At 44.1% G+C, this 27,011-nt stretch overlaps 1 long non-coding RNA gene across 1 annotated transcript in view; it reads right to left on the reverse strand.

The window, feature by feature from the left end:
• The window catches only part of LOC144299495 (uncharacterized), a 65,622-nt gene extending 41,842 nt beyond the window's left edge, over positions 1-23,780 (reverse strand). Inside the window, exons 1-3 of the long non-coding RNA XR_013366200.1 lie at positions 23,662-23,780; positions 22,755-22,936; positions 7,883-8,126 (exon numbers count right to left, since the gene is read on the reverse strand). This is a non-coding gene — a long non-coding RNA (uncharacterized LOC144299495). The remainder of the gene's footprint in view (positions 1-7,882; positions 8,127-22,754; positions 22,937-23,661) is intronic.
• Between the last annotated feature and the right edge of the window lie 3,231 nt (positions 23,781-27,011).

Here is a 27,011-nt window from a genome sequence, read left to right on the forward strand (position 1 = left end):
TGTTAACTAGTTCATTAGGCTCTCTTCCTACATTTAAATCATTTTCTTTTCTTTTCTTTTCTTTTTTTTTTTTCTTCAGACAAATCCATTCAATCATTAAAACTCAGCTGAGAAAAATGATCTTAAGTTATGCCTTCTGCCCCTGGGCAGGTCTGACCCACTCAAACGTTAATATTCTCAGATAGCTAGGAAATGCCATTTGGTATTTTTCTGTAACTACATTGCTCTTCTCCCACCGTCACCCCACTCTTCCAGAGAAAACAAATTATCTTCATGTAAAAAAAAAAGGGTAAGGTGGTTTGGTGAAGGGAGTAGAAAACAAGAGAAGAGAGTCATTTCCCAAAATATTTTTCTAGATCTAAAAGAAATCCAAGCTCTAGGCAGATCTCAAATTTAGGGAGGTAAGAACTCATTGAAATCATTAGGTATTTCATTTTTCAGATGAAAGACTCTCATTTTGCCTTACTGGGTAGAGTTCTGATGTAATTTGAAGTGTCACTTTGGAGGGGCTTGGGTGATTAAGTCTTTTTCATTTCTTTCATTAAAGGGCCGATTTTCCTGATGTGGGTTATAACTTCGTTCCAATCTGAAATTTCACCCACCTCTCGCTCCCCCCCACCCTCGGAAAAGGTCTATATGTATGACTGATTTTGAAAGAATAACAAATCCAGTTGTATACTTATTTTTTTTAACTGCTTTTGATTTTATTGACCTACGAAATGCAAAACCACTTTACTATCATTCTCAAAGGTCCATTTTAAATCACGAGATACGTCAAGGTATAATTACATTTAAAACATTCGGTAATTATAGGAAGAAAGACTGGAAAAAATGGCTTTAAAAAAAGGGATTATTGGAAGCAATTGACTCTCAAGAAATGTCTGTCTTTTATAAAGTTCATAATTTCCCAGTAAATTCTTTTAAGTTAATAAACATTTTCAACATGAAGGGCTTTAGAAAGCACCTCCCCCTCATCTGCCACCAAATATACACACACAGAAAAGGAACCTAAAGTCTTTTAAAATATGCAGGGTTTTTTTTTTTTTTTTTTTTTTTAGAGACCTCAGAAACGGAAATATTTCTCAGGAAATGTCAAACACGGACGTCTACATAATATCTACATGAAATAATAAATCAAAATCAGCTTTTTTTATCTGACAAAACACAATAAACGGGTCTGGAACATTATTTTTGTACATGTTTTTAGCTCTCAAAATACCCAATAATAGATAATGCCCCATTGGGAAAGATAATGCGTGTTTTCTTGTACCCTGGTGGGAAAAATTTTTTTTTTTTTTTTTTGCCCTCTGTAAAGGAAATTAGATATATATTTGGGGGGGGAAGAATATAATGTTTCACTGTGATACGATCCAACAAAAACCCAGGAAATTCGAAGTCCAACTGATGTTCTGCTAAAAATTCACACCATTGTGCCTCTTTACTGACAACAGATTTAAGAGCCCAGAATGTCTGCGGGAACCTCAAATTTCCTGACTGCCAACCTCTCATGTCTAAACACCAAATTGTTATTTAAACATTAGGCAGCCTTGCGAGGGTTGCCTTTTTTTTTTCCTTTTGTTTCTCCACGTATATATATATATTTTTTATCTTTGCTGGTACATGTTTCGTCTCACCTGAAATGTATATATTGCATTTTAGCCCCGGTGACTGAATGTTTTCTGGGGAAACAATTCCTTTTTCAGCAAAAAAAGAACTTACCAAGAGAGGAAAAAAAAATCATAGAATCGTGGGGTTTCTGAGCGGAGGGAAACCACCAAGAATACAGAGCAAATGAAAAGGAAATGATAGATAGAATGCAAAAGTGGAGAACCGGAGGTGAGGGATCCCCCTTATTTGTCAATACACCCGGAAAAACATTAACATTCAGGGAATTGCACCTTTATGAAAGTTCCAGTTACAAACTCAGATTCTAGAGCCCAGCACACCGTCAGGAGCCCTTTCTAAATATTTCGGCTCCCCAGTTCCGCACCATTTGTAGATTCCAGATCATTAATTTACTACTGGATTGTTAATTACAGCGGCGTAATGGAAAACCAGGCTTGTAGATTTTATGGACGCTGCACGCTGCTTCTGTACAAGTGACTGTTGATATTTTCAGGGACTAAAAACTTAAACTTTAACTGCATTTTAAGTATCTGGGGCTGGGGCGAAAGGGGCTGGGAGTGGATGCTTTGAGCTGCTAAGTAGTTAGTTATTAAAATGGGCTTTGAAGCTCTCTCTTGGTGTATGTCTGCATATTTTAAGGATCCCGGCAAAATAACTTTTTTTTTTTTTTAATGCACCTAATTTGGATTTCATTGAATTTTCTGCATCCACCGATGTTAGGATATTTTGGTGAATTTAATTCCCTCAACCCCTCTGTATGAAAGAAAAGAAACTCTTTCTTGAAGAGATTTAAAAGGGAAGAAAAATCCTTTTTAAAAGGCTTAAGGGAGGGGGGGTGAAGGAAATCAGTGGTAAGAAGGCTTTATTTTCTAAAGCTCAAATTCCAAAGGAGGAGGACTGTCTACGTAAGAACTGAAACTAATTTACCTGAATTCCTTTGTCACTGCCTGGCTCTTGACTAGTAAATGATTCTTTTCACTAGCCAATAAAGGCAAATCAAAAGCACGTTTGAAATGGAAGGGTGGTGCCAGGCAGTCCTCCCCAGATGGAAAGCCCGCTTGCCATGATGTGTTTGTTTTGATTCCCCCAGGAGGATTTTCAAAGAAGGTGCTGGGGTTTGGGCCTCCCTACTTGGGCCACCCTACTCCGATGGGCAAAAGAGGGGACTCATGGGCTCCTTCCGATGCGTAGACTGGTAGTTCGGTACTACCCAGAAGGGAAAGAGAAAAGTACCTGCCTCTGAGCCAGGTCGACAAGCCAGTAGACGTTTGGTCTTTGTTTCACTCTCAAAGGCTTGTTTTAGGATCTCTGCCAATACGAGGGGTTGGGGAAGTGTTTGTCACTCTTCAGAAACAGCTAAGACTTTCCGTACCTTAATATCCCTACCTTTGTAAAAACAACAGCAATATTCACTGCCTTCCATCCTAGAAAACATCAGAGAAGATGAGGATCTTAAAAGCAAGCAGCTATATGAAAAACACTGTGATTGAAACACAACACGAGGACAGCCCCTTCCACTCCTGACATCTCGTGGGTCTGGATAACAAAGAATGTACAGGAGAACGGCGTAAAAAGTGCCTAATAATGATTCCTAATCAGCAAAAGTACCCAAGTCACAGGAGGCACGCAACAGTGAATATTTAATCCTGGAAGAGGTCATAGCTTTTCAAGCTCACTCTTACCCATCTTAAAACTGGGATTATAGGAAATCAAGTACACGAAGAAATGAAGAAATGAAGATAAGACTTCTCAAAATTCACCGTCCCTGGGTTTTCCACGCTCGAGTGGAGTTTTGAGGCCTTGTTTCCAGACAATGACATGCACCCAATTGAAAAATGGATGAATTAAAGCTTTTTGCTGTTCTCCCGTTCAAATTGGATGGGTTACCTAATTTGACTGAGTGCTTAGAAATTAGTCAATAAGGCAACTAATTAATAATTTGGCTAGGAGGGAAAAAGTCAATTTCTCAGCCGCACACAGATGTAAGGCAGGGAACATCTTGAGGTGGCTCATGACACAATTTCAGCAGTTTACCTTGTTGCACTGAAAATCTGCAGGCCTTGTTAAAGCAAGAATTTTGGATTCATTGCATTTTGTATTTGCCTTTTTCTTCCCAATGGAATGGTATCTTGGAGAAAAAAAAATGGTGGGCAGAGGGGGGAAGCTGTGAGCAGTAATTAATTTAATATGAGATATAGTCACACTATGTTCTATGTGACACGTATTTATAAACTACAGTGCATTGTAATAATGTAATCGTGGTATAGCAAGTATTTCCTACATCCTAGGTCCCATGTTAAGTAAGTACCTTGTATACCTTATTTTATGCTTATAGTCCCATAATGAGGAAGGCACTATGCTCCCCATTTTATAGGTCACAAAACAGGCCCAGAGAGTACAACCACTTGCCAACCAAGACCATACAATAGCAAAGAAAATAGCAAGATTTTGAACCCAGACTCTTTTTTTTTTTTTAATTTTTATTTATTTATGATAGTCACAGAGAGAGAGAGAGAGAGGCAGAGACACAGGCAGAGGGAGAAGCAGGCTCCATGCACCGGGAGCCCGACGTGGGATTCGATCCCGGGTCTCCAGGATCGCGCCCTGGGCCAAAGGCAGGCGCCAAACCGCTGTGCCACCCAGGGATCCCTGAACCCAGACTCTTGATGTCAAACCCTGCCTTCCAATTCCTTGCCCTTGTGAGCATAGGGAAAACTAGTGAGGGGACTGGTTGCCAATTTTCTTCCTGCCTGGGGAAACCTGAATTTCTTCTAAGACTGACCTTAGTTTGCTGTGTGTTGGTGGACAAGGTGTGTCTCTCTGGGCTTCAGTTTACCTCAAAGTCAAGGAGGTTCTCCAACAATGGGTCCCATAAAATAACCTTATCATCCAACACTCCTCACTCAAGCAAGAAACACATTCTTAAGAAACCATCCAGTGTTCTGTCTGTCTGTACCCAGAGAGATCCCCAAGCTGAAAAAGACACTAGTAATTCTAAATTCTGGGATGGATTTAAAATCTGGATCTCTTGGGGATCCCTGGGTGGCTCAGCGGTCTGGTGCCTGCTTTCAGCCCAGGGCGCGATCCTAGGGTCCCGGGGTTCAAGTCCTACATTGGGCTCCCTGCATGGAGCCTGCTTCTCCCTCTGCTGTGTTTCTGCCTCTCTGTGTGTGTGTGTGTCTCTCATGAATAAATAAATAAATAAAATCTTTAAAAATAAATAAATAAATAAATAAATAAATATAAATAAATAAATAAATAAAAATCTGGATCTCTTAAGAGATCATTTGGAGCAGTTTCATGAGTTTGCTTGCGAAGAGCAAAAGCAGCCTGGGTGTGACTCAGGCTCTACCACTCCCTGGGAAAGTGGGGCTTCGAGCTCCCTGAGCCCCTGTGTCCTCGCCTGGAAAATCAGGACAACAGCACAGCAGACAGCAGAGATGTCACAGGCCTGGTTCCAGACGGCTGCCACAAAGCAAACATCGCCATAAAGAGCCAAATGAATGTTTTGGTTTTCCAGTGCATGTAAAAGTTACTTTTATGCTGTACTGTAGTATATTAAATGTGCAATAGCTTTACATCCTAAAAAAAAATGTGCATCGCTTAATTTTTTTAAACCACTTTATTGCAAAAAAAAAAAGCTAACCATCGTCTGAGCTTCCAGCGAGTGATAATCTCCCATCACAGAGCACCACAACAAGGGTAACGATAACGAAGAAGTCTGAAATATTGCGAGAATTACCAAAAAGTAACACAAAGTGAGCAGAGGCTGCTGGGAAAATGGGGCCAATAGACCCACTCGAGGCAGGGTGACCACAAACCTTCAACTTGTAGAAAATACTGTATCTGCCAAGCGCAATAGGCGAAGCGCAATAACATGAGGTGCGTCTGTATCCCGGATAGAGACGTACCCACCTGCCTCACAGGGTCGTGGTGGGCTTTAGGCAGAGGGCCTGAGCACACAGCACGCTCAGTGAGTGCTACCAGGATAGGGATGAGGGTGGAGGAGGTGGGGCGAATGGGGACGGTGGGAATGATGGCAGGCGGTGGCCACAACGGTGAAGATGGTGGTGGTCATGGTGAAGACGGTGGTGAAGATGATGCCAATGGCGATTGTCATGATGGTGGCCGTGATGATTCTAACAGGGAAGGGCATGGTGGTGATGGTGTTAACTGACTCAGTTTACAGCTGGGGAAACTGAGGCCCCCGAGTTATATACTAATAACCGGCGTAGCTGAAATCAGAAATCCATGGCCCCAGTGCTGACCCATCGCCTCTTCCACCACTCCAAGCTAAAAATAAGTGGAACAGGATTTGGCTGAAGGGAACTGGGAACTGTAGGTCATGTCGGCCTCCTCTCCACCCCTGGCTCATTTTACAACGCTGAGGAAATCACTGTCCTCACCAGACCCCATTCACTGCCTTTTAGGGATGATGCCACCTGCCTGGTGTTTAACTGAGAGGTAAGGAAGGAAGGTAAGTTCCACAAAGCTGCTTTTTAACCAGTAGCTCCCACTGATCCTATTGCCACTGGCCCCACAGTGCACTTTGAGAAATTCTCCCTAGGGGAGTTGATTTACTCTCTGGTTTCAGCCCAAGAGGCAAAATAACCTACTGAATCTGTCCATTTAGTTTCCCAGTTGGGACTAAGTAGTGCCTCAAGGGGCTCGTGATGAAGCCCGGGAGAAACCAGGGTTGGAGGGAAGGAGGAGGATGAGAGAGGAGAAAAATTCACATAGTTCACTCCAAGTAGGGAGAGCAGAATTGATATTTTAGGTCAGCCACGTCCCCAAAGAGCAGTGAGTTCTCCTAATAATGAGAGAGAAATTGGTTTTAGGATTCAAAGGAGCTTTACTGCCAGGGGACATCTGCCACCAGGGCCCAAAGCTAACCAAGAGGAAGCACAGGTGATGCTCTTTCCCCTAAGGTCTCCTGGCAGACATTGCAAACAGATTCCAGAGTTCACAGGGCCCCAGCGTCCTCCCACAGCTCCTCAAACACGGAGCTCTAGCGACACAGCCAGGAGCAATTGATCAGAGTAGACACAGTGATGAAAATGATTTTCCACTTGACATGGAGCAAGACCAATAAATGATTCATAAGGCCTATGCCTGCTGAAAAGGCCATTAAGAGACTACGCCAGAGGAGGGTTTACCCTGCAAAACCCAGATGGTATCAGCTGGATTTAGGCCTCTTTGTCTGATCACGGTCCAAACACTGCAGCCAGCAATTTCATTCATTCACCTGTTGGTTCATTCATTCATTCCCTCCCTTGTCCTTCACCACCCCTCCTCCATCAGCCCCTTTATTCTCTCTATCCCTCATTTTGTAATTCACCCAATATTTATTTATTGTGCATACTATGTGCCAGGCACTGTCCTGCATGCCGGAGGCATAAAAACGAACAAGACCAACCCAGCCCTGTCCACCTGGAGATTATAACCTCCCACAAAAAGCTAAATTTAACAATTACACCATTAATTATTTCTTTTCTATTGTGATCACTGCAACAAGGGAGAAATACCTGATGCTTCAAGAGACACAGGTTAGTCTGGTGGGGGAAGAAATCACCGCCGCTCCCAAACATGAGTCTGAGTGTGACCCTCGCCTGCTAGAAACCCCTCAGTGGTTGCCCCCTGCCCTCACAATGAACTCCAAGCCCCTCACCGTGTTTGGGCCCTGCCCACCTTGCCCCACACCAGCCTTTCTCACTGAGAACAACCAACTCAGACTAAATGTACAATTTCTAAAATGGGAAATACTAGAAGGCACGTGCCATGCGCACAGAAACGAAGGCTGTTTTGTTTCCTGCTGCATCCTGAGTGCCCAGGGTCCTTGGCACAAGGCCAGGCACATAAGATGAACTTGAGAAATGCTGTAAACGTGCAAACCAGTGATTCTTTGACCCCGCCCTTGGCACAGTGCCTAGCACAATGCCCTGAATGCTGCAGTGTTGGAAGAGGGGAGGGAGGGAAGGAGGGAGGAAGTGGGGGAGGGAAGAAGGGAAGGAAAGTGGGAAGGAAGGAAAGAGGGAAGGAAGGAAGGAAGGAAGGAAGGAAGGAAGGAAGGAAGGAAGGAAGGGAGGGAGGGAGGGAGGGAGGGAGGGAGGAAGACATCTTATGAGTAGTAGGGAAAGGTCATGCCATAAACCAAGACTTTCAAAGCTCTAATTCCCATACAAAAAGACCCAGTCATTCTAAATAATTTCAAGAACAAATTATTTTTAAAAAGAGAGAGAGAGAGATTCATACTCACCAGGCTGGCAACACAGGGTCCAGTAGTGAGAAGAAGGAGGCCCGACTCTAAGCAAGATGGGTGGGGCCCATTTGGATGCTTCAAGCCAAAAAGCATTTTTGTGGCCTTGTAATTTCTGAAAGCTTTTGGCGGGGCTAACTGGCTCCAGACGCAGTCTCCTGCAAAGGTCTCCTCTTTGCAGTTCCTCAGTGCCTCACGTAACTAACCCCAGGCTCGGCCATCTGTTGGGCCTCAGTTTCCCCATCTGTAAAATGAAATAATTGGGTCAGATCACCTCTAGTCCAACCCTAACACCAGGAGTCTGTCTTAAGATCTCTTCTTGGCATCCCTTCCTGACCACCCATCTCAACCCCCAAAAACATTAATAATAATTATTATGGCAGTAATTACCACTTATTGAAGCCCTTTGGCCTTCATACACACAACTGTGCTAGAAGGTAAAGGCATAGAGCAATTAATTTGCCACACAATAATTGCCAGAGCCTGGAGATTTGAACTCATTTTGTGTAACTTTAAGGTTTATCTGTTAGAGTAGACTGTGCCCCACCTCAATGACACATAGGCTTGGATGTCAGCACTTTCTATAGCTTTTTCTCTCCCCTCTTCCTGCTCTTATTTGTCAAGGGGGTTGCCTGACCCTATAAGTTCTGGAGTTAGGGACGCGTGGGTGGCACAGGGGTTGAGCATCTGCCTTTGGCTCAGGTCATGATCCTGGAGTCCTGGGATCGAGTCCCACATCAGGCTCCCTGCATGAAGCCTGCTTCTCCCTCTGCCTGTGTCTCTGCCTCTCTCTCTCTCTGTGTCTCTCATGAATAAATAAATAAAACCTTAAAAAAAAGTTCCTGAACTAACCCCAGGCACATCCTGCTACACAAGGAATGTCTCCTTTCTGCAACTCCAAGGCTTATAGGTAGTTTGATCTCGAGAGAGTGGGGGCTATTCCCAGGGCAGAGGCCAGGCATCCAGTTGGCTCCCTTCACCTCCAAGAATCAACACCCCTGTGTGCAGAGGGCAAGTAGGTCAGGCCACCTGTTAACGCAAAGGTGAAGCTAAGAAAATGAGGGTCTCTGATGGATACGAATAAAGCAGGCCAGAGGCTTTTGAAAGCAGAGAGGATGAGAAAGATAACAAGTGGTATTCTTGTCACACTGCTTTGAACCCCAATCTGAAAGCATTTCTAAACCTAGGCTCAGTGTTACTTTTTATCCTGGAGGAGAGAGACAGAGATTCTAATAACCTTGGCTTCCAGGTTGGCTTCCAGGCCGACTCCAGGTTGGCTCCAGGTTTGTTCCAGAGTCAAGAATGAGACTAAAACATATCAGGAGTCAGTCGGTCCTTCTATTTTTCTCATAGCAATCTGTACTCAGGCTAGCTGTTCAGGGGCTATGTATCGAATACCTACTACGTGCCAACTGCTGTTGTAGGCACTCAGGATGCAGCTGTGAGTGACCAAGACAGTTTTCCCAAAACCATCTTCCTAAACCAGAGATTTGATCATGTCTCCCTGCCTACACCCTTCAGTGGCTCCCCATTGCCTACAAGCTCAAGTCCAAAGGCCTCATTGTGGTATACAAAGCATTTCATCGTCTGGCCTCTTTGGGTCCATTTCTTTTACCTGCTTCTTTCTAACCCATCCCATGGGTGTATCAAAATGATTGCAGCACGCCTAGCCCCTGGGGCATCAGAGTCTGCTGCCCCTTTGCTTGGAGCAGCCTCATCCCAGTGCCCTCTGTTCATTCATTGGCTGCCTCACTCTCATTTAGCCCTCAGAACAGATGTTACCTCTTCCGGAAGCTTCCTTGATTCCCCTTCCCCACCAGAGTTAAGCATCTGCACACGATATTATTGTCTTGTCAGTCTTATATTTCTTTTTCTCTTCTCTGGTAACAGAAAATCCTTCCTGCTGGAGGATCCATTCCATGGAGTTCAGGGAAGGCTCTTTAAATCCTAAATTTGCCACCTAAGAACTCAGTGGCCTTGGATAGTGGCTTATCCTCTCTGAGGTTCATATTCCTCATTTGTAAAATTGGATTACAAATAAACATGCCTCACTGGGTCATGGTGGGGGGATAGATGAGACTACATACGTGAAATGCCTAGAGTCGGGGCTGGCACTCAGTGAGAATCAGTAAACGTTAGCACTTCTGTGATGGTATTTAAAGTGAAGACGTAGGGGCACGTGGGTGGCTCAGTAGCTGAGTGTCTGTCTTTGGCTCAGGTCGTAATCCTGGGGTCCTGGGATCGAGTCCCACATCAGGCTCCCCACAGGGACCCTGCTTCTCCCTCTGCCTATGTCCCTGCCTCTCTCTGTGTGTCTCTCATGAATAAATAAATAAAACTTTAAATAAAAATAAAGTGAGGACATAATATCTTGGTTAGTGGCTGAACCAGGAAAGGGGACATTTTGATAGCATTCCTAGCTCTGTCATTTACCAGCAATCCTTGGGCAAGTCATTCCCTGTCCCCAGCCCCAGCTTTGTCATGCATCAAGTGGGAATAATATCTGCTGAGCCTGCCTCCTAGGGTCGTTTTGAGGATCAAAAGGAGATCATGAGACCATGTTCATGATGGTTGGGATTTGTATGGTTTTTAAAAATATTTTGTTTTATTTATTTATTTGAGACAAAGTGAGCATGAGCAGAGGGAAAGGGCAGAGAGAGACAGAAGCAGACTCCCCGCTGAGCAGGGAGCTCAATGCAGGGCTCAATTCCAGGACCCTGGAATTTCCTTTTTGTGGGCTTTCAAGTGCTTATCTCTGCCATACTCTTCTCATGGGATTTGACTTAGTGGAGTGCTTTAATTACCTAGAAATTCTGAAACATTGGTAGTGTTTCCCTGGGTGAGCATGGTTGTTCCTGAACGGGATGACTAAAAACAAGGCTATTTTTAGGAGAGAAAACTGTCTCTCTTCCTCTCTGTCAAATCCAATTAGCTTCTCTCACCAACCAAAATGTAGCACTGAATGTACGAGAACACTATTGCTTGGTGCCCATCTGTGATCTGAAGTCCTGTTGGTAGAGCAGTACTGCCTGGCGGATAAGAACATGAAGTCTAGGATCAGAAAAACCAGCTGTGTGACCTTGGAGAAGTCCCCTGAATGGCTGGAGTTGGTTTTCTGATAGATAAAATGGAGACTCATGGTTGACCTAGCTGGTGTCCTAATTGTCCTAGTCGTTCTGGGCATTCTCTTGAAAAACAGAGCCTAAGTCACAAACTTGCGTGCACAAACTTATTGGAAAAGCAATCCCAAGAAGCAGGAGTGAGCAAATGAAGAAAGGGAGAAAAGCCATTTTTGTGAGTGTGTTATCATGGTTTCTGCCATAGGCAATAGCGTCTTGATTTTGCAGGGACCTCCTGAGAAGCATACAGAATGCATCTCAGAACTATACCCCGGGGTATAGGAGGCTGTGGTTTTTCTTCAGTGACTCTCATCATCCATTGGTTAAGTCCCTGCACTTCTCCACAGAGCCTGAGTACCACCTAGCAGGCTCTCAGGACATCAGAGAAGGCCCTGGGACAAATGCCAAAATAGAGTCACTCCTTGCGATTGTCACCGTGAGGTGTGTCTGAGTTCACAGGGAACTGTCCACCACAATGAGGCTGAAATCAGAATGGACTGGAGTAGATGTGAAAAGGGCACTAGGGAATCTGTGACACCTACCCAGAATTCTTCTGAAAAAGAAATGAGATGAGCATGACTCCAGGTAGATAGTAAGCACTGAAATAACAGCCACAAGTGAGAGCATTGAGTAACTTGGTAATTCCACGAGCACTACATGATCAACTCAAATCAACAATTGTGTTTTCTCTTATGTGCTAACCCAGAGCAAATGTGGGTGGCTGCCTCTAGCCCTGTTATGGTATGGATTCGGAGACACCCTCCAAGCTCAGTGGGAAAGAGTGCAGTGATGGATTAATGATGTCTGCCATGAGGATGGGCGGGAAGCAGTGGTACAGAGGTACGTATGGGTATTTGTAGGATGGCTACTCATCTTCTATGACCAGTATTTAAAATGTACTGTTTCTTGCTTCAAGACTTCCATTTCACACCTAGAAGTTAAGTCTCCACATCTGTAAAAAATGAGGATAATCCCGTGCTTGACCTTCTTCTGCACTTGGCCTTTATGACCTTGAAATCATAAATTTGAAAGTGTGTTGGAAAGCTAGAGGGTATACATAAATGAGAGCGTTTTCCAGCCAACTGCCCCCTCCCCGTGAAGTATGGAGGAGCCCTTGGGAATAAGGCAGTTCTCTAAGCCCACAAACTTGGTTCCCTTCTTACTACTTAAACACACTGAATGAGATCGATTGATGGCTTGGAGACCCTTACTTGACAATGATCCTTGTAGCCAATATGTTGCTTTTTTCCTGCCTTTTCCTGTGGTAAAATAGCACCCTGAATTTCACTCTTCACACACTCAGACTATCTGGTTTGGGTTCATCTCGCTGCAAGCATGGGGCTTTAATTGGTCTTAGCCAGGAGTCAGCAAACTACAGCCCATGAGTCAGTCACTTGCTTTTGTAAATAAATTTGATTGAGATACAGCCATGGCCATTCATTTTCCTATGGCCTGTGACTTTTTTCATGCTCTAACATAACAGCAGAGTTTATAGTTGCAGTGGAGATCATATGATCTACAGCCTAAAATATTTACTAACTGGCCCTCTAAGAACAATTTTGCCAATCACCAATCTAACCTAATCACCCTGTGCATCCTGTGGGTACCATGATTGGTTCATAGATAAAATTTGACCCAAATCCGGCCAGTGAAGCTCAAAACTCTTTTCCTCTGGATAATGAAGCTGAGAGGATGTGAGGTCTGGGTCCCTTGTAGCCATTTTGCAGCTATGAGGAAGGACTCCTCTTTCTGACCTCAACGATCAAGTAAAGAAAGTAAGACAGACAAAATTGAAAGAATAAAATTACAGATGTATAAGGCTTTGAAGAAAGCATAGATGAGTAGAACATTTAGAGGGTTCAGGAAGGTGGTGTGATTGAAGTGAGTCCTAAAGACTAATGGAATTTGGACCAGAGGAGACGGAAAGGGTATTTCAGGTGGAGGCAGCATGGGCCTAAGCCATGGACGGGACTGAGTAGAGAACGTTACTGAGGGTGCAAGAGGAGCTTTGCTAGGAAGGAAAGGATTCCACACCAGTGGGATCTGAAGCCACACACAACCGCTATGGAGACTCTTCTTCCATGTTCCAAGCTTAAAAAGATACTCTCCCAAACGTTTAACTAATAGAAATGCAAAAGATGCTTACAGGTAAAACATCAACAGCAACAACAGGGAGGTGACACAGTAGCCAACCACGGCCTGATGTTTTTGGGTTTTTCTCGGAGGGGGGATAGCATCTCCTGGCTGGGGGAGTAACTGGGCACAGGCTGAGCACCACATTGTGCTAAACATTTGTATTATCTCAGGTAATTTCCTAAAAGTCCCATGAGATGCTCCCTCTTCTTATACCCATTTTACAGAGGTGAAAACTGAGGTTTAGACAAGTTCAGTAACTTGTCCAGCACATGGCAGGGATTTAAGTGAATCTCACTGCCTCTGCTGCTCTACAATGTCCTCGTTGCTGGTTCGGCCTACCCGTGGTGTGTGAAGGAAGTTGTGGAAATCCCCACCATTCTCGGTCATTTTCCCACCTCTGCTCCCCCTCTCCATGCCTCCTTGGTTCGTGCCATTGCAGGGGACCGGGTGATGAGCTGGCCACATCCTGGGCCTTACGTGGGAATTCCCATGCTTGAGACATTTCTCTGATAAGCCCCAGGTGGGAGAGGGGCCAGGGGCATTCCAGCATTCTCGGGGGTTCTGAAGGCACCCGAGTGCCCATTCGGGCCCCAGTGCTCTTTCGGGACCATCATCCCCAAAATAAAGTCCAGATTTCTCACCATGGCCAAAAGGGTCTTGTTCCTGTCTACTTCTCTGATCCTACCCCTCCCATGTTGTCTTTGGCCTTGAACTCTGGCCACATTATTGGCCTTCCTTCATTTTCACTAACATTCTCTGCTCAGGTCTACCCGGGGATCTTTGCACAAGCCATTCCCTCTGCCTTGAAAGTCCTTCCCTCATGTAACTCCTACGCATCTTCCGGATTCCTCTGACTTCCCTTCCTTGGGAACCCTTTACTGGCCACCCCCTTCCCAGAGTGGATCAAGGGCCCCTTTCATATACTTTGATGGTCTCTTTGCCTATACCTCCTGGAACTTATCACAATAATATTTAAATAATTGCTTGGGTCCTTGTTTTAATACCAGCCTTTCCCCCATAAGCTATAATCTCTATGTGGCTGGGCTTGTATACTCCCAAATCCCTTGGAGCCTCATATTCAATAAATAGTTCACTGAAAGAAGAAATAAGGAATCCATGGCAGGACCCCAGGGAGGCTGCTGAGGAATCCGTTCTGGGTAGAGAAGGCAGTCTCCAGGCTTGCTTCAGTTTAAGTATTAACCGGCACTTATTATAATGCAGCAGCGAAGAAGAGATGGGACCTGTCCTCAGGAGGCCCACAGTGAGAGAGGAGGTAGGGAAACCCCTGGTTGGTGGCTGTTCCTAATGCTCTGGCGGTGGCTGTATGCCAAGCATTGCACCCAATGCCTTATGTGTGCCACATCTCTACAAAATTTGGTCTGTTTAACATCTGGGGAAAGTGTGGCTCAGAGGAGTCAGGTAACCAGGCCAAGGTCACACAGCAAATCAGAGATAGAGCTGGCATTGGACCCCTCCCGAGTCTGACTCCCAGGCCCAAGCTCCTGACAGCCACACTCTACTATTGCCGTGCACAGCTGAATGACTTTTAAGTGCTAAAACGCAGGTACAAGGGCTTGGAGGGGCTAAGGGTGGCTGGGGGAACAGCAAGTTAGTTCCATCTTGGAAATCAAAGAATTGAAGGCTTCACATAGGCAGTGACCTTTACCCTAAAGGTGGGGACAACTCTGAATCCAAAGCAGCTCATGGCCTTCAGGTGGGGGTGGGGGGCACAGCCTGAGCTAAGGTGTGGAGTCTTTCCTGTCTCGCTTCTTCCTTGGCTCACGTGGAGAATGAGCGTCAAGCTGTGCTCTGTGCTTAAGGCACGGTGTCCCTTTCACTGAGCGTCACTGTTGACTGCCCGAGTGAGTGTTCCAGCTCTCCCTCTGAGATTTGGGGTGGACGGGGTGGGAAGAGGTGTCAGGGCAGAGGAAAGAGAACAGAAAGGGCAGAGGTGGGGGCAAGCAGGCCAATCCCAGGAGGGATCGTCGATTCCCCCTCCCTGCCCCACTGTGGAGCCCCCAGCAGGTTCCCCTTGCTCAGGTCTCCAGTCCCCACCCACCTGGGGCACCTCTCCTGCCCACCCCACCCTCACCTTCTCCAGGCAGCAACTTGTCATCATATCTCAGCCTGGAAAGCACTCACTCTCACCATCAGGTTAGATGCGCACCCCCCCCCCACCCTGATCCTCCGGGCGAGGATCACCCTGCACTGTCATTGCCCCTTGGGGCACCCGTCTCCCCACATCTCCCTACTAGGCCGTGGGCTCTGTGAGGCCAGCAGCAGCGTTAACACCTCCTTCTGTTCCGTGTGCTCCACTCCTAGCCTGGGGCCAGGAAGAGAGGACTTTCCACAGGCCCTTTGAAGTAGACAAGTGATTCCAGAGAAATGAGGAAGGCAGAGACAAGGACCGAAGCTGCACTCTTTAGCTGTTTTTAACACTTTCGTGAGTGAATAGACAAACATCCAGACTACACACAGAGGTACTTCTCTCTATGACTCCAATTCTTGGACATATCCTGGATGGCACTGTTGTATATGGACACACACACACACACACACACACACACACACACACGCTCCTTGCCAGGCCCTAGGAATTTCTCATTCATAATTTTGTGTTCAAATTATCAACAAGGGCCTCTATATACACTGTTACTACCCAGAAAATCTGGGTCTTCCCCACTTTTGCCTTTAAGGGATTGTTCTGGAGAGAAATTTAAGAACTTTTCTGATTTTAAGAAGGCATTTGATTCCAGCTTGGAAGTCAGACCAACAGCACCCCACCTAGAAAGGCCCAGAAACTGACAAATTCTAACCGATTTATGACATTATTACTGGCCAAGCTATTTCACTATGCTCACTGCTGTATCTGGCAGTTAACGTGGAATATTGGGTTTCGAATCAGAGAGAAGTCTCAAATCAGAGAGAAGGGCATAGATATGAGGAAACCATGTACAGAACACTTACGAAACCATTGAAGGTGACATGTAATTGTGGGTCAAAGTATTTAGTACAAACCATAGATAAGGCAAGGCAGGGGCCCAAGTTGGTTGGGGCCGTGAGAAAAGACCAAAGGGAAGATGCCCAGTAACAGAAATGTTCATCATAAGTACCATTTGGGAGCACTTTCTAGATGCCAGGCACGGAGCTAAGTGCTGCCTCTACATTATTACATTTTACATCATGACAACCACACATAGATGGTATGACCATTTTACAGATGGAGAAACTGAGGCTTAAAGAGATTACATGACTTGCCCAAACATCAGATTGACAGCTCTTTCTCTGTACATTCTCCATGTCTCTGGCTATAGGTGGCTGTTGGCCCTACTACTGAATTCCACCCCCACCCCATCAGTTCATCTTTCCCCCAAAGTCCCTATTCACCATCTCTCCATAGACAGTAGGAGTCAGGTGGTGGTCCTTCCCAGGTCCTTCCCAGGTTCACAAGGGACTCTCTTCTGCTTCCTTTCTTACCATCTGAATTCCCTCCTCCTTCCCCACTCTGAGTCTTGAGTCCCCACTGGAGGTCTCAAACTTTCAGAAGCCCACCTCAAGGGGGCCAGATCACTTCCTGCCTGGAGATTACCCAGACGGACCCACACCTTCACCTTTACTCTGAGTTCACAGTCAACAAAAACACCTGCAATTCTGCAGGTTTGCTAATAGGCTTATGACCTGCCATTGGCAGGGTTCGCCACTCCAGCTGCTGCAGGCAGATAAGGGCTTGATAAGTCTGGAACCACACATGGAAAACCCCACTGACAGGGGGAGCAAAGGGAGAGGCTGACTTCTTATATTCCTCATAGATGTCCATGTGTCTGTTGTTCAAAAATGCATATCTTCATTTTTCCCTTGACATATAGTATACATATAATACATACATAATATATTATGATACATTATAATATTATATATATGATGACTGTTATGATTCAAATATAGAGAAAATTTAAATGTCCCCTTAATCTCACCTCCCATAGAAATCTGTGGTTGCCAGTTTGATGTGTGCTTCCAGCCTTTTTATGGCTTTTTCTTTTTTTAGATAAATAAGATTACACTATGCATACTTTGTTGCCTACATTTTTCACTTAAATAGATAGGCATCTCTCCCTAGCAATATAAACACATTTACCTCATTTTTCTGAATAGCTACCCATTATTTTAAGTCTGTTTCCAATTGTTCAGTGTTATAAACAACACAGCAGTGAACATCTTGGTCCGTATTTTGCATCCTTGTCCTGTTTGTTGTTTTGTTTTGTTCTGTTGAGTTTTATTATTTTTTTAGTCAATTTCTAAAGGTGTGACTGCTAGGTCAAAGGAGTTCTCATGTTTAAGGCTTTTGATATATAATGCTAACCCTCTCTATATATTTCTCGATTTGTCACCTCACCAGCAGTGTGTGAAAATGCCAGTGTTCTACCTTCTTGGCTTACAAATAAATAAAAATGCAGCATCAGGGTTTTTTTCCTTTAACTTTTTATTTTTAAATAACTTCAGACTCACAGAAAAGTGGTAAAAAAATAGTACAGAGAGTTCCCATATACCCTTCACCCAGCTTCAAATGCTAACATGTTACATGACCAAAGTATAATGGTCAAAACCAGAAAGTTAACATTCATACAATACTATCAATGAATCTATTGACTTTATCTGGATTTCTCTAGCTTTTCATTGTCTTTTTTTCCATCCCAGGATCCAACCAGGATTCCACATGATGTTTAGTTAACATACCTCTTTAATCTTCCTCAATATGTGACAATCCCATTGTCTGTCTTGATCTTTTGTGACACTTCTATGAGACTGACACATTACCTACTGCGCTAGTGAGGTACCTTTTTGTGACACTTTTAGAGAGAACCAGCTGGATTTTTTTGGTAGAAAATTCCTCCCTTTGGACTTACTGATTTTTCTCATGATTGGATGGAGGTTTTGCATCTGAGGCAAAAAATGCCCCAGAAATAACATGGTATCCTTCTCAGCCCATCATGACAAGCGGTGTAAGATGAGCTGTCTAAGTACTAATGACATTAACTTTGGTCACATGGTTAATAAGCTGTCTGCCATGGTTCTCCACTATAAAGTTACTATTCACCTGTTTGTAATTAATAAATATCTTGAGATACAATAGTTGAGATTACACAAATATCTGGCTTCTCAAACTTTGACCTGCTTGTCTTAGCATCCATCTGTGGATCTTGTAGGATGCAGCATCTTTAAAAAAAACTAGACTAATAAAATAAAACATGTGGACACATGTTAAATAAGAAGTAGCTGGTGAGATGCATAGGTTGGCCGGTAGTTTCCACTACCCAAGTAAGTACAAGCATGTCCACCTACGCAAAAAGTTCCTATTTCTTTAATGGTAAGCACTGAAGCATGACCTAGCCCAGGGGGCAAGTCACTCATCCCAGGGCCAGCAACCTGCCACCAAGTCAAAGACTTACTCTTGACCCTCTTCAAGTTGGGACTAAACCTTGTCAGGTAGTCTAACACACATGGCTTGGGTCACATACCCCCTGAGGGGCAGAAGGGATGTCAGAAGGATGGAACACTCTGACTGGTCGGTCACGTGCTAGCCTCTGGACCAGAGAGGTGGTATCTATCTATCCCACCTGAGCTGCTTAAGTTGAACTCTTAAGTTGGGTTTTTCCTGAAGAAAATTAAGATGCTGGGTGTTGGAATAACAAGAAGGACAGGTCCAGTGTTGCATCTCTCCTGGCAGAATCAATTATTTGAGAGAGTTCTTGCCTCCAATTTCATACTCAAGGAGTAAGTTTGCTCTCTTACCAAAATCACATTTTATCATCCTCATTAAATCCATAACCATTACCAATTCTTAGTTTGTGGGAACATTCAACTGGACTGTTCAGGAACTGACCCAATAGACAGCAAATCTGGCACACAGATCTGGACTCAGGCCAACTACGCTGATGCAGGCCAAGGTAGTTCTGATCAGCTGGCAACAGTCTACAGTGCTGGATCCAAGTCTGGGCTCCTTGTAGGAGAGTGTGGTAATTGATTAGTGATGTCTGCCCTGGGCACAGGTAAAGAGGAGCATGTTTGCAATGTGTTTCTTATCCTTGAGTATCTCAATGATACCCTCCGCTCTCAGGTTCTAAAATCCAGGTTGAGGCAATAAATATTGGGCCACATATTGTGCATCCCTAGGGGCTGGAGGCTGAAGCTTTGAATATAGCTTTGCTCTGTCAAGGAGCTTACTTTTAACTAGGAAGACCAGATATTTAGGAAAACATCTGGATGTAGGACTCTCAGGCTCAAACACTCCCGGTGACTCCCTCTCACTTTCCCTGGATTTAATTGTCTTCAGTTGCCAGAAACATTTTTAACCTTGCCTTGGGCAGCTACTCTGCTATTGCCTGCATATTCAGGTACTTTTTACAAGGTGTTAAGGACATAGAGGCTCCAAGTACAGTCTTTCCTCTTGATGTACTCAGATATACATGAAAAACTTGAAAGAGTAGTGACAAAGAGAGAACATGTGTATCCAGAACTGGGTCCCCTTTGTGCCTCAACCTTTATGAATGGCACATTCAGTGTCTCCTTTTGTTGATGAGAATGCCCAGAAGTTACTCAATGAGAGCTTCCCAGATGTTACAAATACACACACCCAGTGAAGAAGAGTCTGTTGGGCAGCACCAATAACCTCACCTTGCACAGGAGTCACCTGGGGATCTGGTTAAAATGCAGTGTCTAATTCAGTAGATCTGGGGCAGGGCCAGAGACTCTGCATTTCTAACAAGCTTCTGGGTGACACCAATGGTGCTGGTCAATGGGTCACGCTTTGGAGAGCCAGGGGCTGAGTAACGGTGGCAGGAATGCCTGGTACAGACTAGGTGGGAAGATGGAGAAGGGGACAAGGGAGAGGGGAAGCTGCACTGCAGAGGATAAAGAAGGAGTAATGTTCTGAGCATCTCCATGAAAGCACCAGTCCAAAGCCTGACACACCATATACAAAATAAATGAAAATAAAAATTTGCTGTCTTCCTTCTCTCCTTAATCCTTATGACTTTAGAAGTAAGTGGAATTGCTGTTTCCACCTCCCACATACCCCCCAACACACACACACACACACACACACACACATTTCACATAGGGAAACTGAGGGTGGGAAGCGTGAGTAACCAGTCACAGGTTGCACTTTGGGTAAAGCCTCCAGCCAGAAGCCAGCTCATGCCTCCTTCCCACGCCTCTGCATTGCAACATGGAAACTTAAAAGTGCCTTGAGAGGATCTGGGGGCATGTGCAGAACCAGCTTAGGGCCCTTGTCCAAAGGCTTCCAGTTTCTCAAATAATGAGGCCAGTTGGAAGCTGTTAACACAGATGAGAACCAGCCAGCAACAGGTGAAAGGCCGCTCAACCTATCAGCACTGCTTTAAGCTATAGCACGCTCCTGGCTTCCTCTCCCCAACATTTAGGGGCCCAATCCCCAGATGCACCTGCCAGCAAATGAGCAGCAACCAGAGGGGAGACTTGGGTCTCCCCCACTCTGAACTGGCTTGCATGTCCTCCCATTTCCTGGAGCCCCTTGGGAGAACTGTTTCTCTAGGTTAATATAGAGTGCTAATGAGGGGTAGCCGGCGGGAAAAGGCAAGGTCTACTTGATCCAGCACTTGGACTAAAGCCAAGGTCTCTCTGGCCGTAGATTCTCTCTCGCCTTCCAGGTTCCTATGCTGTGTGGGGAGATTAAGATGTATAGTCTGCAAATGGACTAACCTTTTCCAGGCCTCTTTAATGAGGCTTCCCATAATAGGGCCATTTCTCTTTCTTATGTATGTGTACACATACACACACACATCCCTTAACATAATCCATATGGAAATAAAAATCTCTCCCTTGCTGTATTTTTTTAAGTGGAGTCTATAATGGGCAACACTTTTTTCTTCAAATGAAAATCCATGGTTCAACAACATGCATTTCCAGTGAATTTAGAAAGTAGGTTCAGCCAACTAGCTAGGCTCCTTCTTAAAACTCAATTTTATGGGTAGCCAGTAATCAACTGTACCAACAGTTCTTTTAGAATATAGTGGGAACCCATACAAGGTATATTAAGATCTCCAAGGAATATATTCAGTTCTGGAACTCTCTCTGAATGAAGGAGCATGAGTAGCTTTCAACCCTGGATCCCTGCAGAGAGGGAACATTATGTTCCATATCTTTTAGACTTCAGTCTACCTAAAGAGAGAAAATTCTAGCCTCTGATATCACCAGGTACCTTCCAGATTTAAAATATATATGGAGCAGAGAGATTAAAAAAGCAGATTCTGAAGCTTCTAACCCTTCTAACCCTGCTCTTCTCAACAACCATCCCTATAATCCATACTACAGACAGGAACCCTCTGGGGATTTCAGCAGTTTCAAATCCATCCTGGGTCAAAGGGCTTTTCTGACTTTAAGCTCCCAAAGAGCAGAGGCATTCTCAGACCTGTGTCAGATAGGTGAGCATCTGAGCTCAGGACGTCAAGCAATGAACAATGACTCAGAATTGGATTGTCTGACCACAAGGTGATAAAACTAGAAATTACTCTAAGTGTTTTTTAAAACCTTGACCACTTAGAAATTTAAAGCCATGCTCCCAAATAATTTGAAACAAAACCGACAATTACAACAAGAAAAATAACAGTGATGAGGATACTGGGTATTTTTAACATCGAAAGGGATGTGCCCAAAGCTGTAATTAGAAGCACAAGTCATAGTATTAAATGTTACCATCGTTGTGTTTAAAAGGATACAAGTAAGTGAGCTGAGCATCAATCCGGGAAGTTAGAAAAGAACAACAACAACAACAACAACAACAAAAACCCACAGGAAGATACAAAGAACTATTAATAAAGAAGAAAAGAGGAGGAAAAAAAAGAAGTTGAGATTTAGAAGTCCAAAACTCCAAAGGGTCTATTCAAGAAAAAATGGGCAAAATATGCAAAATTAGGAGAAAGTTGGTGGAATAACCATTTGGATAGAAAAGATTAAATTTTTAAAAATTCTCTTGATCATGTGCAAAAATCTATGCTGAATATTTGCAGCATCTAGAAGGTTAACATTTTAATTTTAAAAATAGCTATTAAAATTCCTACACAAAGTATACTTACAAATAAATAAGAAAAATTAAAATCCTATGATAGGAAAATGTGCAAAAAACATATGCATATGCAACCCAAAACAGAATAAATATCTATAGGCAATTAACATATCAGAAAATACCTAACCACGCTGTAAATCAAGAGTAAGAATGGAAACAACTCCAATGCCATTTTCCCTCTATGGAATTAGGAAAAGCTTAGTGTCTGTGGTTTGTTCTTAGTGTGAACGGCTACATCCAATAAGAATGGAGACAAGGTGAACCAGATGCTCCTTCATAGGTAAGTTAGCAAAGTCCTTCAGCCCTTCTGAAAAACCACGTGCAAGCATTTCAGGTGAATGTCTGGCAATTTCCTTTAGGTGGAGAGAATCCGAATGTAACTCCTCTTTACAAATGCTAATGAAATGAGATCTGATTTTCTATGCATTTGGGACTTTCCAGAGACCAAGAGAGTCATAATTGGGGTGCACAAGAGTGAGATAAAGGTGAGAATGAGGATGCTTAACTCCCTGCTCACCCTCTGCCAACAACTACTTGTATGACCTTGACAAATTATTTAATTTCTTGCAAGTTCCATTTCACCATCTGAGTAATAAGGGAACTAAATTTGATCACTAGGACCTTCCCCTGATTGCTTATATGTTGTTTCACTCTTCACAGAGCCAGGATCTTCCTCATGTCTCTGAGATAGCAACGTTTCTGCACAAGAGAGGAAGAAAAAGATTAATGAGATGGGAGTCAAGAAAAATGGACTAACCATCAAGTACGAGAAAGGTCCTAACCTTTCCTCTGTTTCATTTCCTGCATTTCTTAAATGGGTTATAATGCTTTGTACGTTAAGCTCTCAATAAATATCTGTTGAATTAAAAGATACGAAAGGAAGGAAGAAATTAATGATACAGAAGGCTTTATTTCCACAAGTTATTTCTTGCACTTCCCCAAATCACTGGAAGAATGTAATAAGAACTATTGACGAATTAAGGTCTCTCAAAAAAGAAATTGTGAGCCAGTCTTATTTCTTTGCCCCAAAGCAGACCTCATTTACCAATGCTACAGCAGAATAAGCATTGGCCCCCATTGTCAAATGATCTCAAAGCAATGGGGTCATTTCAGCAGGGGAAGTGGGGGGACCAGTCTGGCCAGTTGCAGGTGATTCTTCAGAGCTGAGAGATACCTGGCCAGGACTGTCAGCGCCGTGGACCCGACCACGTCCATCTATCCTCAACCATCATTATCACTCTAGTGGTGAGAATGAGAGGAACCGCTGTGGGCAAAGTCACATTTTGGATGTGGCTACCACACTGCATGGCTCTCTGTGATGTGATGGGGTAAAACCAAACCATAAAGCAGGTCAGCTCACGTTGGGTTCAGCCCAAAGGACAATCCACTGCAAGTGTAGCAGCACTCCCTAGGCTTTCACTTACAGCAGGCATTAGCTTCATCTTTTCCAGTGTGCTCAGAGAGGACCTCAGAACCCTTCTGAACACTGACCTTTCCACCCAACCAATACCAGCTGACCAGTCTTCACACAGATAATATGTACTTGGGATCCCTGTGTATTTGTGATCAATGACCCAATAATGGGTATTATGAGCTGGGTGGTATCATCTCAAAATTCATATGTTGAGGTCCTAAGCCCCTGTACCTGAGAATACGACAGTGTTTAGAGACAATCTCTGCAGAAGTGATTACGTTAAAATGAGTTCATTAGGTCCTAATCTAATATGACTAGTGTCCCTACAAGAAGAGGAGTAGGACACAGATGCACACAGAGGGAAGACCATGTGAGGACACGGGGAAGAAGGCCATCCACAAGCCAGGGCGAAAGGCTTCAGAAGCTCACACCCTGCTCACACCCCGATCTCAGACTGCCAGTCTCCAGAATTGTGAAAATACATTTCCCTTGTTTAAGCCACCCAGTCTGTGCTGCTTTGTGATGGGAGCCCTAACAAAAGAACACAGTGGGCGTGTTGATAATGTTTGAGGTGAAAAAAAAATGAGTTATAAAGGAGTACCTGAGCTAGAAGTTTTATATAATGACATCATATATCTAATGTAAGCGTGTGGGTATGAGTGCACGTGTGGGTGTGCAAAAGAAAAACCATATACCCACAGAGGAAAATGTTTAGAATGTTACAAACCAAAATGTTCACAGTGGCTTTTCCTAGATGGTGGAGCTCCAGGTGATTGAGGGAGCAAAGGTGTGGTGTCTTACTTTCCTAATCAATCCTGCTTTTGCGCTGACCGTGTGTTAGCTGCGTAATTCTGAAAGATTTTAAATGGCGTACGCAAATCTAAGTCCAATACCAACCACCCCAGGTGTAATACTACCTGCATGCAGGTGCTTACTGCTGTACCTGTTGAACTCATTCGATCCTCACAATCATCCTGCAGGGTAGGGAGTGTCACTGCTCTCATTTTCTAGACGAGAAAGCTGAGACAGAGAGATTGAGTGACTTGCCCAAGATTACAAAGCTGGCACACGGCCTCCAAACCAAGCAGGCTGGCTTCATGTCCACAGCCTTAACCATAAGGACCCTGCCTCTGCACAGGTGTCTGGTCAATCCACCGCTTCACTAAGAGCTAATCTGAACACATTTTGGGTTAGTGTGTGATTTGACACATGCGCGCATGAACACACATATGCACCTACACACACTTAGGCACGTTTTAGCTGTGCTTCGTAGCTCAGCAAATTACCTCCTTTCCCATTTGAGGTTCACAGTCTCACTGGACTCAAGCCCCAGCACCTCGGCAGGGTGACACCCCTCTTGTAAATACACAGAGAGACCCTAGAAGCCTCACCTTCCTAAGGTGCAAGGGGATGACCCTTATGTTCTTGGACAAGGGGCAGGGTAAGCAACCCATTCATATTTTATAAGTTTGTTTAATGGAGCCTTATTTTTTGGGTTATGTATTTTTAAAGACCACTCGCTTAGATTGATGGAGACACTCTGCTGAGTCTCCTCTTAAAGCCCGAGAGCTGGAGGAAGCCCAGCCCTTCTGGGGCCGAGGAGGGACAGTACAGAGTTGCAAATGGACAAATGTCCATCAGCAGGGAACTGGTTAAATAAATTATGTTCATCCCCATAATGGAATCTTGCTTAGATGTTGAAGCAGTGAGAGCTATAGGTCCTGTCAAGGAAGGGTGTTCATGATGTACTGTTAAGGAAAAAAAGAAGAGTTGCAGACCACTGGGGATAATGTGATCCTATACGGTGATAGAAATTGTGGGGACACCTGGGTGGCTCAGTGGTTGTGTATCTACCTTTGGCCCGGGGCCTGATCCCAGAGTCCCAGGATCAAGTCCCACATCAGGCTTCCTGCATGGAGCCTGCTTCTCTCTCTACCTCTCTCTCTCTCTCTCTCTCTGGGTCTCTCATAAATAAATAAATAAAATCTTAAAAAAAAAAGAAATTGTGGGTTGGAGATGAGGGTGCATGCCTGTATGTGTGTGTGTGTGTTAATGATTAAGGATGCAGACCCTCATTGAACAAACTGGAGTTCACATTCCAGCCCCACTAGTGGCTAACTGTGATCTTGGGTTTTCTTAACCTCTCTGAATGCCAATTGCCTCACCTTAAAATAAGGTGAAACTGTAGTTCCTACATCCACAGTGATGTAGAAGTGAAGTGAGAGTACGTGGAAAACATTTTCATTTGCTTGACACATATTAAGCACTGAAAAAAAAATGCTTCTTGTTATTATTGTTGTCATTGTTGTTTGCCTTTATATAGGAAAGACCCACAAGGAAACAAACCTGGCAAAGTTCACCTCCGGAGAATAACACTGATGAAAGGAAGGTTCTCACCGTGCACAGCAAACACATACATATCTGAATTTCTACAATGTGTGCATTTGACTCTTGTCATTAAAATACAATGAAGTGCTGTGTGTGTGTGTTTTAATGAACAAAGCTGACCTCTCTCCTAAAAGGAATCCCATGAATTCTGAACTTTCCAACAGTCTCATTTCTGGTGAGCTAGTTATGATGCGGCCACACTCCTGGGGCGGGTCTCCCCGTGTGGAGTGGAGAACAGGAAGTGAGTCTCCCTGATTCTCTCAGGTAGGAATCAGGAGGTCATTTGCATTCTCCCAGATATATACCTTGACAGTAAAATCTGCCCAAATTTACTAAATCCCACATTCTCTTTTCTCAGCTCAATTCCAGAAACCTGAACAAATGAAGCTGAGCCACGTGAACAAGCCAACAAAGTTCACGGGCTTTGAGAGGAAATATTGCAGCAAATAGTGGAGATCATTGCCTGGGCACTTAGGAGTGTCGGGCACGATGCTAGCTACTTCTGCACCATCTCATTTCAACTTCCATAGAAATCCTTTAAGGAGAGTACTTATTGGTTCCCTTTTTTTACAAAGGAGGTAACTGAGGCTCAGAGAGGGGAAGACACCTGCCCAAGAGCACACAGGACTTAGCAGCAAGGCCAGAATTTGAGTCCAAGTCTACCACGGAGCACACGGTAACAGCCTGCAGACTCTGTCAGAGGGAAAGAGATAGACTTTGACTGTGGTCAGTTAAATACCTAGACGCCCTCAACTATCTAAATATCACCAATGAATCATGCAATTTCTTTCATATTTTGTGAGTCCCCCCCCCTTGAAATTTTGGTACCCCTAGTTCAGGGTTTCCTGAATTGTTTCTTGGATACCACTCTGTTTTGTTTTGTGTGATGGTAATAAGTGTTTTGTAAGAAAAGACTTTCAAAGTATGATAAATTTAGGGAGTCCTAGGTTAAATTCTTTTTGATTCGTAGGT

The sequence above is a fragment of the Canis aureus genome, chromosome 27 (assembly GCF_053574225.1).
Source record: "Canis aureus isolate CA01 chromosome 27, VMU_Caureus_v.1.0, whole genome shotgun sequence".
NCBI lineage: Eukaryota > Metazoa > Chordata > Mammalia > Carnivora > Canidae > Canis > Canis aureus.